This window comes from Lissotriton helveticus, chromosome 1_1, assembly GCF_964261635.1.
Source record: "Lissotriton helveticus chromosome 1_1, aLisHel1.1, whole genome shotgun sequence".
Classification (NCBI taxonomy): domain Eukaryota; kingdom Metazoa; phylum Chordata; class Amphibia; order Caudata; family Salamandridae; genus Lissotriton; species Lissotriton helveticus.
The window spans coordinates 1,358,137,875-1,358,155,822 of record NC_136057.1 but is presented as its reverse complement, the minus strand read 5'-3'; the positions used below and the strand labels follow the sequence as shown (position 1 = coordinate 1,358,155,822).

General features: G+C 47.3%; 1 protein-coding gene and 1 long non-coding RNA gene across 2 annotated transcripts in view; one reads left to right on the top strand and one right to left on the bottom strand.

Moving 5' to 3' along the window:
• GRAP2 (GRB2 related adaptor protein 2) overlaps nt 1-17,948 on the top strand; it is a 347,855-nt gene that overhangs the window by 60,611 nt on the left and 269,296 nt on the right. The window lies entirely within an intron of this gene.
• LOC144772940 (uncharacterized) lies at nt 1,768-2,465 on the bottom strand. The gene is made up of 3 exons (XR_013599877.1): nt 2,418-2,465; nt 2,269-2,329; nt 1,768-2,127 (listed from the first exon to the last, which is right to left on the bottom strand). It is a non-coding gene; the product is annotated as an uncharacterized LOC144772940 (long non-coding RNA).

Below are 17,948 nucleotides of genomic sequence, written 5' to 3'. Positions count from 1 at the left end.
CTACCACCCTCACAACATGTGCAGCCGCACATAACGCTTGTAACAGTTGGAAGACCATCTCCCAATTCTCCTCACACTGCTATTGTGTAACCCTCTAGCAATTGCTTCAGTGGCAGCCCCTATACGGAACGAATGTGTCCCAAAATCCTTCGGATTTAAACCCGCCGTGTCAATTTTCATAGCCAGCACTCTTTTGAATTGAAACCTGATAAGTGGGGTACCATCTGCATGCATCAATAATGCCCCCCCCTACTGCGCCTACTCTCTGGTTGAGGAAGGCTTCCACGTGCATCACTGGGCAGCATTGATTAGTTCGCGCCCGATGGAGTACCAGCCCCTCACCACGGGCTTCCTGATCAGTCTTTGATTTGCTGATGGTAATTAATAGTGTATCACCTACTATCCTTGTGTGTTCAAACTGGAGTCCACCTAGCAGGTCCTGCTTATTGCTAGCCACCAGTTCCCCTACCTGGAATGCCCCATAAAAGGCTAATATAAAGGTAGCTCTGAACAATAGTACCTCCCCCGATGAACTGCAGATGCCCCACAGGGCATTTAATAGTGATGCCAGCCGCTCTAAACCTATCGGTTGCCTCGTGTCCGTGACGGTTGCTTTGAGGCGCCGCCATCCCTTTAGCGCCTTCCTCACAATGAAACTATTTGTGGGATCTTCGGTACCCCTAATCTGTGCAAAGAAAGAAACAGCTGCCACGTGCCGGCTGGCTGTCGCTGCGGAGTACCCTTCCTTGTGTAATGCATCTAGGTACTGAGTGAAATTCCCTGCCTGATCCCATCTCTCCACCCAACCTTGTCCCAAAAAGATGCAGTAAGACAAAAACGCTCCTTCGTAAGCGGTTCTGGTCCTGGGCACTAGGCTAGCTGCCACAAGGTTCTGTAGCTGGGGGCACCAATCTGCCAGAGCGTTGCTGGGAAGTGTGTAGGCGTCACCTCTGCGGATGGTAGATGTTCCCTGAATACCTGCATCTTTAGGCGAGAGAGTGCATCAGCCGCATTATTGAACACCCCTGGGACATGTTTGGCCTTAAACTGTATGTTAAATTTCATGCATATCAGCACTATTTCCTTCAGTAGGCGAAGTATCATTCTACACCAAGCCGCCTACTGGTTGATACATTCCACTACTGTCATGTTATCAGACCAGAAAATTACAGATTGATTACACAATTGATTAGGTCAAACAGTCAATGCAACCCAGATCGGAAATAGTTCCAGGAAACCTATATTCGTTGTCAGACCACTCTCCTCCCACCATACCGGCCACTGTTGTGCCACCCACTTGTTTCCAAGTATGGCACCAAATCCCACACTGCCCGCAGTGTCAGTCCATAAATCTAACTCTGCAGACGTAGTGGGGGGACCGAGCCACACTGCCCTGCCGTTGAAGCCCTCCAGAAATGCTAGCCATAAAAAACAAATCTCTTGGTGGACCTCGGCCGGCAGTCTCGTGTGATGGTGCTTCTCCCGCAGACCTGTCATGGTCTGCGCGATTGAGCGGGAGAATGGTCACGCCATGGGTATCACTCTCAGTGCAAAATTCAACTGGCCAACAGTCTGCTGTAGTTGGTGTAGTTGTTATGGACAGAGAGGGGTCCCGGACATGAAAGAACAATTTATCCAAAGTGAAAAAAGATTTAAAGAAATTGGAAAAAGGAAACGAATGAAGAAGCAGTGTTGTTTATTCACACAGCAACTAATTCAACCTTATTATGGTTATATCATTCATATGAAAATTTATACTTCATCACAATACGTTGTGCCCACATAGAATAAAGGAGGGGGGGAAGTGATGTGAGGAGTTCAGTGAACAAGGAGTAAAAATTCAACAAAGAAGCATTTATATACACCATCGGTCTGTAATCATATACACATCCATAAAATGATCTCCCTAATTCGGAGCCACATGAAATGCACTAGTCACTGTATAGTTACACAAAACCAAAAATTCTCCTAATTGGCTATGCAAATCCTGATTTATATTTAGGAGTTGGTAAACGTAGTGGAAACAGTCGTGGGAACAGTCAACGTTTCGACCCTGAGCAATTGTAGGGTAATTTATCCCTTACGAGGCGGGTCTTCATCAGGACAGAAGGGCGGTGGGCATGCCTCCTAGGGTAAAGAAAATATATACTAAATCAGGAAAAAGGGTCTACAGATCCAAAACAGTTGCCGTAGCACATTAAATGCTCGGCACACTCATTTAAAAACCTACACTGAGCGAGGGCTAACATAGTCAATAGGCGCATTTACCTTAATAGAGTAGGACTGATTGAAAGGACATCCAGTCCGTCAGGCGTACTTCGTGATGTTTCTGAACAAGTGGGAAAGGACCGGATTAGGATCAAACAAATACCGGTATCATCTATGAGGGATACGAGATAGAAAAGTTGTTATTTTACCTTACTCCCAAAGATCTACGTCGAATCCGAGTTGGTTAGGTAGTATCTAAAAGAGAGGGAGACGAAGGACTCAGATTTATAGGATCCAGTTCGTCATGTTGGAATAATAAGCTTAGGGTCATTAAGTTAGAATAAGCCTGGAATACCCCGAAGGGGCTTACCTCCAATAAATTGGGTCAGCAAATAATTCTGAAGACAGGCGAGGTACCGAGGCAATGAATGCCAGCGACTCGTGTAACCAGGAAGTAAGAGCAGGGGGGCGTGGTTACGTCTTTATGAGCGTGTAACCACAACTAAAAACGGACTTCTCGATCGGTTACAAGGTTGTCAAGGACTCAACCAGTGACGTCCTGTAACCAAGGAAAAAGATTGTTATAAATGTTCTAATTGTTCCGTTGCCCAAAAGGAAAAAGCGCAGTGTTACTCCCAATTGTTATGAAAGACGCGCTTCTTGTCCCAACATCTAATGTACAGTCAACATCCATTACTGAGATCACACGTCATTACTAGAGAAGGCATATAACCCAGGGGCATACCTAGCCAACGTGTCGTTGTTACCACGATCAAAACGCAGATGCTATTCAAGGGCAGACTTACGTAATATGCCTGTACCTACCATGCAAGGTGGTAAAAGGACACAATTACCTTACTTTCAAAAATAGCATTGGAAAAGAAATCAAAGACAAGTGAAAAGCGCCCACACCATCATATCGTTATTACCACGATCCAAACACGGATGTTGTTCAGGGATAGACTTACATAATGTGCCTGTACTTACCATACAAGGTGGTAAAAGGACACCAATACTTTACTTCCAAACATTGACATTAGGAAAGAAGTCAAAGGGTAGTGATGGGACCATGAACATGCCAGAATTCATAGAGCAGCCAGTTGTACAAAACTACTCTGTCTCATTGAGACCATTGTGTACAGAGTCAAAAAATTCTATCCACTTCAGTTCCCTAACATTGAGGATGGGAGCAATGTTTCCTCCTCTCGGGCCAAGCTTTACTTGTTCTAGTACAATCCACTTGAGAGTTTCTGGAGGATGGTTTTCTTTTATGCAATGTTCCACTAGTGGTGCCCCAATTACTTTACACCTGACACGGCTGCAATGTTGTAAAAATCGCATTTTTACCCGCTGTTGTGTCTGACCTACATAGATTAGGTCACAAGGGCAGACTATACAGTAAATCACGTCTGTGGTGTTGCAATTAGTGTGGGTTTTCAATTTTATGCAATGGTGTTTGAAAGAAAATTATTTTGTTTGGATAGTGGAAGGACATGCCTTACAATTTCCACACTTGAAGTGGCCCACGATGGCTGGAAGATTCCACAGCGTAGTAATGGTTGGTGAGGGTGAGCATTCCAAAAATGAGCTGACCACATGGTCACGGATATTTTTAGCCTTCTTGAAAGAATGCAAAGGTAAGCTGTTGTCACCAAGGTCCTCCGAGATTATCGTCCAGTGTTTATTTATGGCTTTTTTGATTTCATTGCTCGTAGTTGAGAAAGTTGTTACACATATCAAACGTTGATCCATATCATTGGTGCGTTCATTAGGTTCTAGCAATGTCTCCCTTGGGTTGAACCACGCTCTCTTACGGGCTCTTTTTGTCAAGCGTTTGGGATAGTTGTATCAACAAGGGGGAAGCAAGGAACTAGGACAATTTTTAACGGGGTCCAATGTACATGTCCCAGAAAGTCTAACCAACAACAAAAAATATAGAGTTCCCCGGGAAAAGTCAACTAAATGACTAACGTTAACCTCTCTCTCATTGAGTTCAACAGAAAAAGTGAATGTTGTGAACCCTTTACGGAATTTAGGGATACCTCACACAGGTCACCGGTTGGACGACTATTGTCATCCCACCCGGTGATCGTCCAGCGTCATCATCGGTATCCTGCCCCTGCGACAGACTGGCGGTGCAATGCCTGTCGGGCAACAACGGATGCTGCACTTTGGCGGGGATCTTTTATTCCTTAGCCAAAGGGTGTGTGGGTGTGAGGGACCTAAAAAAGTGCAATAGTGAGCGTGAGTGTAGTCTAAAAAAAGTCAGTAGAGTCCATAGGGCAAAATTTTAATGGCATGGCTCACTGCTTTATTAAAAGGAACGATAAGGGGTATTGAGGCGAGACAATTAAAGTAATCGAGCCTCATTCAACCCTTAGTGAACGTATGGTCAACATGTTTCTTGCCACTAAGGCAATTCATCAGGACCAAAAAAGTGCTCATATAATTGCTGTAGATCCTCAGTGGTCAGAGGAATCGAGTATACGACCTGGTGTGTGTCGTAGGGCAATCCTTCGTCCAGTCCCTCCCCAGAACTAGGCAGGAAAAAGAAGAAGAGTATAGTCAAAAATATGTCTGTGTACCCCAGCCATCTTTAGATGCAAAAAATTACATGCTGGTGATGCATTTCGGGGTTTAGATGGGTATATGAAAACCCCATCATGAAGAGACATTCGAGTGAGAGAGACGGTTAGAGAATAGTGTGAACGAGGGATTACCGCGTTCTATATGTGTAAACAGTGCTCATTGAGTGGGCATGCGACATGTGTGCCCTGGAAATGGCATGCACAGTGGTTTATACCTGTATCGTATGCCGTGACATGCCATGCGTTTGTATCTTTGTAATACAAACAACTGTGAGTGTGCACATTCACACACGTGAAATTAAAATTATTTCGAGACAACATGAAGGGAGAGAAACATATTATCACTCTGGCTCATGAATAAATGGCAACCCCAGATTGGCGCCAGTGTAGTAGAAAGGCCTTATCGTGAAACACCCAACACGCTGGGAAAACGGTAACAATGCAAGCCTTACCCGTAGTCCCAGGGTTGGAAATCCCTCACGCTGACCTGGTGGGGCCAGAACTGGGTGTAAATAACCTAGAACGAGTAAACAGCGCCGCCGAGTCAGGGAGTTATTTAGCGGCGCGGCTTACCGTCTGCTGTAGTCCCGCATGGATCCTCGCCACGGCGATCAGGAGGAAACGCTCGCGGAGGTCCTTACGTGAATCAGTGCGCCTTACCTGTTCGTTGCTGGCAGAGGGCGTCTAGTCACCTACCCCTCCCACATCGGTATTACCGCAGGACAGCCGGTGGAGCCGCGAAGTGCCGCTGCCTCAGATGAGACCGGGAAGCGCGGGCACCGTGGAGGCGTGTCCAAGGCGTGTTGCTAGGCAACGTGACGCCGATGTGAAAAGCGATGATTACCCCAGGTTGCAAAAAGGGTAAAAGGTGGGTGCCATCTTGGAACGGGGAGGTAGTTTACTTGATGGCAAAAATTAATGCTAGGGAAGGGGCAATGAGTTCGTACACAGAACTCTCTAGCGCCGTCTCAAGAACGGGAGGACAGTGTATTGACTAGTATTGGAGGTAACTTGGATAAGGACAATAAGTCCAAGTACTGAGCTATCTGGCTAGCATTGTCCAAGGCACCGCATCATTAAGACCGAGTTCGTCGGTGTGCAGACGATGCACCCATCTCTGCTCCAATCTGAAGAGGGCTTGTTGGTTCATTCCAGGTTGGCACTCGAGGACAGTCCAACGTATGTTCTCAGTGGAGTGGTTGTGTTCTTTACAATGGTCATATAGCCTTGTATGTGTTTTTGCACAACGGATATTACTATTGTGCTCCATGATGCGCTGTTTCACAGGGCGCATCGTCATCCCAATGTAGAGCATCCTACAGGGGCACACCAGGACATAGATACACCTCGAGCTGTTACAATTGGTGTGTTTATTTATGGTCCAAGTAAAGTCCCCTTGCAGTTCAATAGTTTTCCCCTGGATAGTTTGGGGGCATACTACACAAGAGCCACATCTATAATGTCCAGTGACTGGAGGGAGATCCCATAAGGTCTTGACCGGTCGAGTGCTCGATTTTTTCGGGCGGGTGTGGATCAGCGTGTCTTTCAGGTTCGCTGTTCTCTTGAATGCAAAACGTGGCCGCGACAGTTCCATCCCCGCGGAATTTAGGATCCCCCAGTGTGAGGTAACAGCCTTTTTTATGAACGTTGAGTGCCTGGTGTAGGATGTAACACAAGTAATAGTGTCATCTTGCTCTTTTGAGTGAACCTCGAGTAGGGCATCTCTATTGTTATTCAAGGCTCTTTTGAATGATTTCTTCAACAGTCGTGTGGGGTATCCCCTATCCTGGAGCTTGTGTTGCAGAATCTGAGCCTCTAGTTTGAAGTTTTGGACAGAGCTACAGTTTCTCCGTATGCGGAGGAATTGCCCGAAGGGCAAATTATCCCTCAGGGCTTTTGTGTGGTGGCTTTGGTAGAGGAGTAAACTGTTTCTGTCAGTGTCCTTTTTGAAGAGGGAAGTGCTGATTGTTTCTGGTTCTAAACAAATGGTTAGATCAAGAAAAGGTATCGATGTTTCGGAGATAGTGCCCGTAAACTTCAAGAATGGGTCTTGTTGGTTAATCCACTCGCAAAAGGCTTCGCAGCTGAGTCGGTCCCCTTTCCAGAAGATCAAAATGTCGTCGATGTAACGACGCCAGAGAGTGAGGTTCTCTCGGTATGGATTGTGCTCTGGAGGGTAGATATGATTCTTTTCGAACGAGGCCATGTAAATACATGCCAGGCTCGGCGCGAATGTCGAACCCATAGAGGTCCCACGGACCTGATGGTACAACTGAGATTCATATCTGAAGAAATTTTCAGTGAGGGCAATATGGGCAAGCTCCATAATGAAGGCTATCGGTGTTGGAGACAGCCATTCTTCTTCTCGCATCAATGAGTCGACTGCTTCAAGGGTAGCTTGTTGTGGAATATTTGTATACAACGCCTCCACGTCAAGGGTGAGAAGCAGGTCGATGTCTTCTCTCCCATCGATATCATCGATAAGGCGGAGGACGTCTCTGGTATCTTGTAAGTAAGATGGAATTTGTTTCACAAAAGGTTGGAAAAAGGCATCGCAAAATTGGGATAGAGGCTCTAACAATGACCCGATGCCAGAGACAATAGGTCTCCCGGGGACTGGAGAGATACCCTTGTGTATTTTTGGAAGGGTATAAAAATAAGGTGTAACAGGGTCCAGTGTCACCAAGAAATCTGCTTCCTTCTTGCTTATCCACTCATTCGTCTCCGCCTCAATGACAAGACCCATGATGGTGGTGGAGAGCCGTTTGGTGGGGTCCTCCATGAGTGGTCTGTAATGTGTCGTGTTTGCCAGTTGTCTCCTGCATTCGCGATCGTAGTCTTAGTAGTTTTGTATGACCGTGGCTCCCCCTTTGTCTGCCTGCTTGATGATGATGGATTCATCCCTGCCCAGATTGTTGGATGCTAGTCTTTCTGCAGTGGATAGGTTATGGAAGGGTTTGGTGGTTGGTTTGTTCCGCAGGCTCCTCAACACTGCCCGCTCAAAGGTTAAGACTTCTGGCGGTACCATCCCATCAGTGGGGGTGAAGGTGGAAGGCTTTTTTAGACCTGTGTCTTGACTCGGAAGTTCAGGTTGGTTCTCGAAGAAGGCACGAAGGCGTATCTTCCTGAAGAATTGTTTGAGCTCAATCATCTCTTGGAAGGTATCAGGGGTTGGGGTGGGGACAAATCCAAGTCCCTTCTCCAAGACTTTTTTCTCTGTTGGTGAGAGAGTTCTGTTCGATAAATTGACGATCAAACTCGTCTCCCTCTGGATGTCGTGCTCCTGGTCTCCATCGCAGTCGGTACTGGTGTTTGGTCCTGCCACTGTACTCCTTTCTGCCCGCCTCGCTTTCGCCCTCTTCCTCTGCCCCAACCTCTGCCTTGAAAAGGTGGCGGATTAAGGGGGTAGAATTGCGGGGGGCCCTGTGGGTAGAAGGGGTATTGCCATGGAGGTGCCATATGAGGTGGTCCGTGGAAGACTGGGCCTTGATGGTAGCCTTGTTGCCATGTACGAGGTGGTCGAGGATTCTTAGAAGAATAGCCACCACTGGAATCACTGCTTGTCGATCCGCGTCTGTTATCACTACCTGAGTTCTCATCAGATGAATAGTTATTCTTTTTCCCTCTGAAGTCATCCTTCAGGTAGGGATATACTTTTTCTTTCGCAAATTTGGCAATATCCTTTTCAAGTTTGGTTGTCTTTTGTTTGAGTAAAAACTCATGGTGGTCAGCCATTTCTTGGTTGATCTCCGATAATTTGGTCGTGAATGCTGTCTTGTTATTCTTAGATATTGCGTTTTTCATGGTGGCTTCCAGGGCTGAGATTTTCTCTTGTAGTGCATCCGAAAGGCGTTTCGCTGTTTGGCTAATCAAAAAAAGAAGGTCCTTGGTGCACTTCCAAGATACTTGGCACCAATCTACTTTGAACCGTTTATCATCCAGAAAAAGTCTTGGAATTATGTTGACAATTAGGCCTTGCGGTGCTATGTTACTTCTCAAGTATTCTGTCATCATGATCCCATGAATGGTGATTCTAATAAGTTCCTTCTTCATCTCCGTCAGTGTGGTCCATTCATCGGAGGATGCACCAGATGTCGAGATCGGCGGATTGGTAAGAATTGATGGCGTTGTTCTTAATGCCTCGGCTATAGTGTCCTCATTGAAGCTAAGACCCGGGATATCCTCCATGTTAGTGAAAAGGTCAGGATACGGTGCTCGGGACGTATGCAGGCCAGAGCAAGGTGTGGTCAATGTTAGTCTCTCACAATAATGTTGTCTAGGGGTGGTCCAATAAGGTGAATAGTTGTTCACCAAATGGTAGCCTAAAGAGCAGTTCCCGTGCAGAAAGCACGCTAGGAATTGTATCAACAAGGGGGAAGCAAGAAACTAGGACAATTTTTAACGGGGTCCAATGTACATGTCCCAGAAAGTCTAACCAACAACAAAAAATACAGAGTTCCGCGGGAAAAGTCAACTAAATGACTAACGTTAACCTCTCTCTCATTGAGTTCAACAGAAAAAGTGAATGTTGTGAACCCTTTACGGAATTTAGGGATAGGATATCCACGTTCAATCAGACGATCCATCATGTTCTGACTGTTCCATGTAATCCTCCTTCTTGCTGCAGACACGTCTGATCCTTAAAAATTGTCCATAGGGCAAATTGTCCCTGAGACCCCTAGGGTGGTGGCTGGAGTACTGGAGTAAGGAGTTGCGTTCTGCTGGTTTTCTAAAGAGGGTTGTGTGTATGGTTTCATCCTCGGCGATTATGGAGAGATCCAGAAAGTCTATTTTCGTTTTGTCAAATTGGATGGTGAATTGGATGTCCTGGGATTTGTTGTTCAGCCAAGTGAAGAAATTAGTGATTTGCATCTCTGTACCGGCCCAGACCAAGAGGATGTCATCAATGTAGCACATCCATAGTTGAATATTTGACCTGAATGGATTAGAGTCATTGAGAATAAATGTTTGTCAAATGTGGACATAAAAATTATGGCTAAATCAGGCGCGTAGGCAGCCCCCATAGCGCCTGATTTAGCCATAAACGCCGAGGATGAAACCATACACACAACCCTCTTTAGAAAACCAGCAGAACGCAACTATATGTGTAACAACTTTCTCAACTAAGAGCAATGAAATCAAAAAAGCTATAAATAAACACTGGACGATAATCTCGGAGGACCTTGGTGACAACAGCTTACCTTTGCATTCTTTCAAGAAGGCTAAAAATATCCGTGACCATGTGGTCAGCTCATTTTTGGAATGCTCACCCTCACCAACCATTACTACGCTGTGGAATCTTCCAGCCATCGTGGGCCACTTCAAGTGTGGAAATTGTAAGGCATGTCCTTCCACTATCCAAACAAAAGAATTTTCTTTCAAACACCATCGCATAAAATTGAAAACCCACACTAATTGCAACACCACAGACGTGATTTACTGTATAGTCTGCCCTTGTGACCTAATCTATGTAGGTCAGACACAACAGCGGGTAAAAATGCGATTTTTACAACATTGCAGCCGTGTCAGGTGTAAAGTAATTGGGGCACCACTAGTGGAACATTGCATAAAAGAAAACCATCCTCCAGAAACTCTCAAGTGGATTGTACTAGAACAAGTAAAGCTTGGCCCGAGAGGAGGAAACATTGCTCCCATCCTCAATGTTAGGGAACTGAAGTGGATAGAATTGTTTGACTCTGTACACAATGGTCTCAATGAGACTGAGAGTAGTTTTGTACAACTGGCTGCTCTATGAATTCTGGAATGTACATGGTACCATCACTACCCTTTGACTTCTTTCCTAATGTCAATGTTTGGAAGTAAAGTATTGGTGTCCTTTTACCACCTTGTATGGTAGGTACAGGCACATTATGTAAGTCTATCCCTGAACAACATCCGTGTTTGGATCGTGGTAATAACGATATGATGGTGTGGGGGCTTTTCACTTGTCTTTGATTTCTTTTCCAATGCTATTTTTGAAAGTAAGGTAATTGTGTCCTTTTACCACCTTGCATGGTAGGTACAGGCATATTACGTAAGTCTGCCCTTGAATAGCATCCGCGTTTTGATCGTGGTAACAACGACGCGTTGGCTAGGTATGCCCCTGGGTTATATGCCTTCTCTAGTAATGACGTGTGATCTCAGTAATGGATGTTGACTGTACATTAGATGTTGGGACAAGAAGCGCGTCTTTCATAACAATTGGGAGTAACACTGCGCTTTTTCCTTTTGGGCAACGGAACAATTAGAACATTTATAACAATCTTTTTCCTTGGTTACAGGACGTCACTGGTTGAGTCCTTGACAACCTTGTAACCGATCGAGAAGTCCGTTTTTAGTTGTGGTTACACGCTCATAAAGACGTAATCACGCCCCCCTGCTCTTACTTCCTGGTTACACGAGTCGCTGGCATTCATTGCCTCGGTACCTCGCCTGTCTTCAGAATTATTTGCTGACCCAATTTATTGGAGGTAAGCCCCTTCGGGGTATTCCAGGCTTATTCTAACTTAATGACCCTAAGCTTATTATTCCAACACGACGAACTGGATCCTGTAAATCTGAGTCCTTCGTCTCCCTCTCTTTTAGATACTACCTAACCAACTCGGATTCGACGTAGATCTTTGGGAGTAAGGTAAAATAACAACTTTTCTATCTCGTATCCCTCCTAGATGATACCGGTATTTGTTTGATCCTAATCCGGTCCTTTCCCACTTGTTCAGAAACATCACAAAGTACGACTGACGGACTGGATGTCCTTTCAATCAGTCCTACTCTATTAAGGTAAATGCGCCTATTGACTATGTTAGCCCTCGCTCAGTGTAGGTTTTTAAATGAGTGTGCCGAGCATTTAATGTGCTACGGCAACTGTTTGGGATCTGTAGACCCTTTTTCCTGATTTAGTATATATTTTCTTTACCCTAGGAGGCATGCCCACCGCCCTTCTGTCCTGATGAAGACCCGCCTCGTAAGGTATAAATTACCCTACAATTGCTCAGGGTCGAAACGTTGACTGTTCCCACGACTGTTTCCACTACGTTTACCAACTCCTAAATATAAATCAGGATTTGCATAGCCAATTAGAAGAATTTTTGGTTTTGTGTAACTATACAGTGACTAGTGCATTTCATGTGGCTCCGAATTATGGAGATCATTTTATGGATGTGTATATGATTACAGACCGATGGTGTATATAAATGCTTCTTTGTTGAATTTTTACTCCTTGTTCACTGAACTCCTCACATCACTTCCCCCCTCCTTTATTCTATGTGGGCACAACGTATTGTGATGAAGTATAAATTTTCATATGAATGATATAACCATAATAAGGTTGAATTAGTTGCTGTGTTAATAAACAACACTGCTTCTTCACTCGTTTCCTTTTTCCAATTTCTTTAAATCTTTTTTCACTTTGGATAAATTGTTCTTTCATGTCCGGGACCCCTCTATGTCCATAACAACTGTTTACCCAGGTCCCAGTGACTTAATTTGGGTTTAACCCTGTTTTTCACAGTATGTAGTTGGTGTAGTGTCACTTTGTCCTTGGCCAAATATTGCTGCAGAGCTGCCCTAAATTTCTTGATTTTGTCTTTAGGTAACCTAAAACAACCCTCTACTGAGTCTAATTCAATGCCTAGGAATTCCAACGTGGTTGCTGGACCCACCGTCTTTCCCGGCGACAGCTGGACCCCAAAAGCCCACATGAGCACGCAAAATTCCTGTAATGCCCACGCACACTCCTGCGAGCCCGCCAACCCGAGAAAGAGAAAGTCATCCAGGTAATGCATGACGTGTTGGTGTCCAGTCGTCTGTCTAAAAACCCATTCCAAAAAGGAACTGAATTTCTCAAAGTAGGCGCAGGAAACCGAACAACCCATGGGCATACACTTATCCATATAGAATTTACCTTGAAATGAGAAACCTAGCAGATGCTGATCTAGAGGATGAACCGGCAGTAGCCGGAAATCGAACTCAATATCCGATTTTGCCAACAAGGCTCCAGGTTCCAAAGTCCTCAACATATCCACCGCCTGGTCAAAGGAAGCGTACTTAACGCTACAAATGTCTTCATTAATGGCGTCATTTAGTGATGTGCCCCTAGGCGCTGACAAATTATGGATCAGCCTGAACTCACCCTCATCATTTTTTGGCACCACGCCGAGAGGTGAGCAAACTAAATTGTGCACAGGGATATGACCAAAAGGACCCGCTATCCTGCCTAGGCGCAGTTCCTTCGCAATTTTTGTCGCTGCCACATTTGGGTTGTTCCTAACAGATAGTTGGTTCCTACACTCTGCCGTTCCGGTGTATCCCACAGCTGGGATCCTCAAGCCCTGCAAAAAACCTTCTTGTAACATCCTAGCAGAGGCATGGTCTGGGTACCTGTTCAGCCAAGGAGTCATAGCCAGAACGTCAATTGGGGAATGCGACACCAGCCGTACTCTCTCCCTAGTCCTGTTTCTTTCCTCCCCTGTTTCCAGAGGTGTTACCTTTATTGCGGCATGTTGTTTCTGGGTGGGAAGGATGGTTACAAACGGAACATGCGTGTCTGAAATTGCATGTGCCTTGTGCCCTGGTGCATGATCGCTTATTAAAATCCCAGCACACCCCTTTTTGCCCCCCACTGCTCCCTGCCCTAGGGGTCGTGTCACCGCCCTGTGCTGGCCGAAACGGCTGTTGGGATTTGGAGGGGTAGCTTCTGTTCCAACTCGGCCCTGCACTACCAGGTTGCCCTGCTGTAAACTGGCCATACCATGAAATGGAATCAACCTGGTCCCATGAAAGTGAGGAGATAAAGTCTTTGGTCTTCCTAAAACTCATGTCATAGTCCTTCCATCCTTCCCCCCCATATTTATCATGGAACGTTGTGATCCTACTCTGGTAACCCGCCATCTCTGCCTGCAAGTTAGGGGAACGCTCAGCTGTAATTGCCATAAACACAGAGAAGGCTCTAATCCAGTTGTTCAATGTCTCTTCCACCCTGAATCTTCCCATTTCCACCCACCATTTGCTAGGCAACATCCAATCCTTCTGCTTCCTAGCATACTCCATTTCCCTGTTATCCATAAGCAAAGAAAACATATTGACATATTTGCCCGCCCAAATTAAATCCTTCACTTCTTGCGTTACATGTTGAGCCAAATGTTCCCTCCTGGAGGGTACTGTACCCTCGCCCAGCACTGGTAATGCCACCTCCTTACCACTTTCCCCGGCACGCGTTGGTTCTACAATCTTGTCCTTTCCAGAGTTGCTGTCTGGACACGCTGTTTGTGGAGGAATAGGCGTACTTACCGCTACTTGGGGCAGTCATGATCCTTGCCACCATCTTATGCGCCTCCCCCAAAGGATCCTCCCCCACCTCCTTCGTGCCTACTGAAGATGGTAACATCCCCCTACTCCTAGCCAAGGGAGAACTGCCGCTATCTGTGCCGCTAGCTCTGGTGGGACCTGACCAACCCCTGCCGATGCTGATACCGGGATGGGGGCTGCTGGGCTTGGGACAGGACTCCCCGGGATAGGCGCGGGGATAGACGTGGGTACCACCGGGACTACAGCTGGGACCACCAGAGGCACTGAGCTTGGTGTTGGCACCGGCGCAGGAGGTGCCGGTGTTACAGGTATAACTGCCGGGATTTGAGGAGTAAGTTTAGGGATCACCGGTGGCACCAGCCCCCCTTCAGGGTCACCCCCAGAAGGACCCTTTCCCCCATGTTGCTTTGGGACTCGACCCTTCCCTCTCTTGGCTCTGGACCGCTTGGGTAATGGATCCAATTCCCCTCTGGGCTGCGGTGGTATTATTGTTCGCTTGGGCCTTCCTGATGACCCAGCTTGATCATTCAACCTCTGCCTGAGCACCGCTGCGCTCTTTCCTCTCTGATCTACTTTCCCCCATCTCCTGTTCATTGTTGCCATACTGCGCATCATACCTTTCAACATACGTTCCATGCAGGAACATTTGGCGCCATGTCTACTGGCCATCTTCTTTCACTTCCCAACTGTTAGGCCACCTACACCTGTGATAACACTGCGAGCGCAATGTATCCCTGCTACCACCAGGACCTAACCCGGCTTACGTCTGAACAAAGTTGGGGGTACACAGAGTGGCCATAAGCACCACGCAACTGGGACAGTGCCACACCAGCTAACCTGGGTGTTGGGCGAGCGCACTCTAGCCTGGCGGCCCACCAGAAGCAGTGAAGTGCAGGCCTTCCTGTGTCCCCTGATAGCGGTGTCCACCGCTTCGCTCCCCGTCGTCTCAGCAAGCAGTGCCCCCCTCAATTAAGTCCTACGATGAAAACAAGATTAGCGTATATCACTGCCACACAAAAAAAACAAGAACCTATTCAACTTTATACACTCCAGAATTATTCACTCAAAAGAAATGGAGTATGTTGTTGTCAAATGCAAGGAGAATAACCTCTAGACTAGGTATCCAAGCCCTTTACATGAGCATCAGTTAGATTACGCAAGCGTTAACAAACACGAGAATATTCAGGATCCTTTAACCTTGAATGCCTTTGAACACCTTTAATTTTATAGAACTGTGCTTATTAAAACATTGCTATGCGAAAGTCCTCTGTTTGCCACACTCACATTTAAAATGTCCCCAGCAGAGAAATCATTTTTAAAATCAGCCTCGCTGCGCCTGTGTAGCCCCCCTCACGCCCCTCTGGTGAGGCGTAGTCTTTGTGTGAGTGCCGTGCGATTATTTAAAATTCTACAGCACCTAGTATTTCACATGCAGTCTCCCATCCAAGTACTAACCAGGCCCGACCCTGCTTCGCTTTTAAAATCGAGCGTTAATGCTGCTCTTTATAGTTTCCTATGTGAGATAAATTGCCCCTGCGTGCCCCGCTTGGCCCGGGCCCTGTGGGTGTAACTCCCCGCTGCCTTACCGCGTTTCCGCAGCGTTTACTTCGCTCCGGCCCGCAGCGGCAATGTTGCAAATAATCAGCCGGGGACTCGGGCTGGATCGTGATGCGGTGCTCCCGGTGGTTCTCGCTCTCCCGCCGCACTCCCGATGTCCTCGATGCGTGATTCACCGCACGCTCCTGCCCGCTCCTCCGACTTTCCGCCCGACCTGCAACAGAAGGAAATAAAAAACAAACTCCCCGACGTCCTCCGGGTCGATGTTTTCCCACGTGGGGCTCTCGGGCTGAAAGAAAAAGAACAAGGAAAAAACGTTCACTGCCTCGAGTCTGGAGGGGCAAAGGGCAGGCCTGGGGAGCGCGGGAACAGGAGAGCGCCCGCTGCTGACTTGTTTTCGTCTGTCAGATTCCTTCTGACAGTGGTGAGTTTTTGGATACCGAGGCAGTAGCCTCATTACTCCACAATCATTTTGAATTTTTTAGTCGCTGTTTAGGTTGTCTTATTGATGTGTGACACTTTGTCACAGTTGAGGTTGCATCACATGGTCATCTCAGTGATGGGCCGCGGGTAGCGGTCGATTGAGTATGCAGAATTGTCAGCATGTTTCCTCAGAGAGTCTTGTCTTCGTCCATCAAGTTCCTTCTGATAGTGTTGAGTTTTGGGTGCCTTCCGCGGCTATTATGCCATCTGGCGGCGGTGGGTTTTTGGTTGCTTGCCGAGGCTATTATGCGATCTGGCAGCGGTGAGTTTTGGTTGCTTGCGGAGGCCATTATGCCATCTGGCAGCGGTGGGTTTTGTGTACCTGCCGGCGTTTGCCTTCAAGCAGTGCTGAGTTTTTGGATGCTGCGTTTCTGTTCCAGTTTCGCAAGGTTAGCGCTTCAATGGGACGCGGGTAGCGGTCAAATGGGTTCGTAGAGATGTCTGCGAGTTTCCTGATCAGTGGGTTTTCCTTTTGATGTAATCCTGTGTAGAATTTCCTGTTGAGTTTGAGGAGATGGTCGTCCAACATCTCAATCCCTAAGTCTCTGTGGAGGTCTGCTGTTCGTGTGAACATAGGTGCACCTGCTGCAATCCGTAAGGCCTTGTTCTGTAGTTTCTGTAGGTCCATCCGAAGCTGTGGGCGGCAGCCACTCCAAACTGGTGAAGCGTATGTCATAGTTGGTCGAATTATTGCAGTGACTACTCGCACCTTGCTCTGCATGGGCATCGACTTAGTCTTCAGGAGTGGGTATAATGCAGCCAGTTTGGATGCTGCTTTCTGGCAGGTCTTCTCTATGTGGTTTCTCCAGCTGAGTTTAGAGTCCAGAGTCACAGGAGAACGCCCCCGCGCTCCCCGGGCCCCCGCGCTCCCCGGCCTTTTAACCCCTCCACTGCCCCCTGGCTCCCCCTTTGACCCGGAAACAATTCTATTGCTTCCGGGTCAACTGGGGAGCCGTGCACCAATCGGTGGTGGGGCGCGCCGGCCGCGTCATCTGACGTGGCTGGGGCGTGCCCCACCAAGGTTGCTGGCAAGGGGAAGGGGGGCAGCGCCCCGACATATTTGCGGGGGGGGGGCGATGCGGCCCTCCCCTTTCCTAGTGAGGCTGAGGATCACATCGGTTACAGCCTGCCAGGGCGCTGTGTGTGTAAAACAGTATGTCTCTTTATGAGAAAATCCAAACATATGGCAGACGCTGACAGACCAAAAGAGAAATAGGTAAAGTTTAGGACACAGGCAACAAAAGTAGTTTGCAGTTTATTTTGTTCTCATTAATCCACCATACATGTGGGATGAGGAGCACTTCTATATCAGTTCCCCAGATGAGGACACATTAATCCTAAACACAAAATCTGCACTGCATATACCACCTTTAAACCGTCCCTCAGCAGTCTCCTGCCGCCGCGGCGCCCGGTTCTCTACTCCCCGCCCCTCTGCAGCAGTGCCCTGCCCTGCCCCTATTCCTCTCTGTGCCCCATCCCCTGTCCTCCTGCTGAAGAGCCGCGCCGCCCGCCCCTCGCAGATGGGCGTCCACGCCCTGCAGCCCCCTTGGCACACTATGCACTGCTATCAGTGAATATTGCAGCACAGTCACCGCCCTGAAGCACAGGCCGCAGCAATGAACCGCCGCACTGATGACTGATGCCGAATGTTAACAATTGGCAGGCTCGTTTTTCTCCTCTATTCCCGAATTTCGAGGAATTAGCCGTCCCTTCCCACCGGTCTGCCGGCCTTACAAATTGTGCTTCGGGCAGAGTGAGTTATCTATAACCGGCAGTGCTGGAATTGGAAAATATTACTCTCCGGGA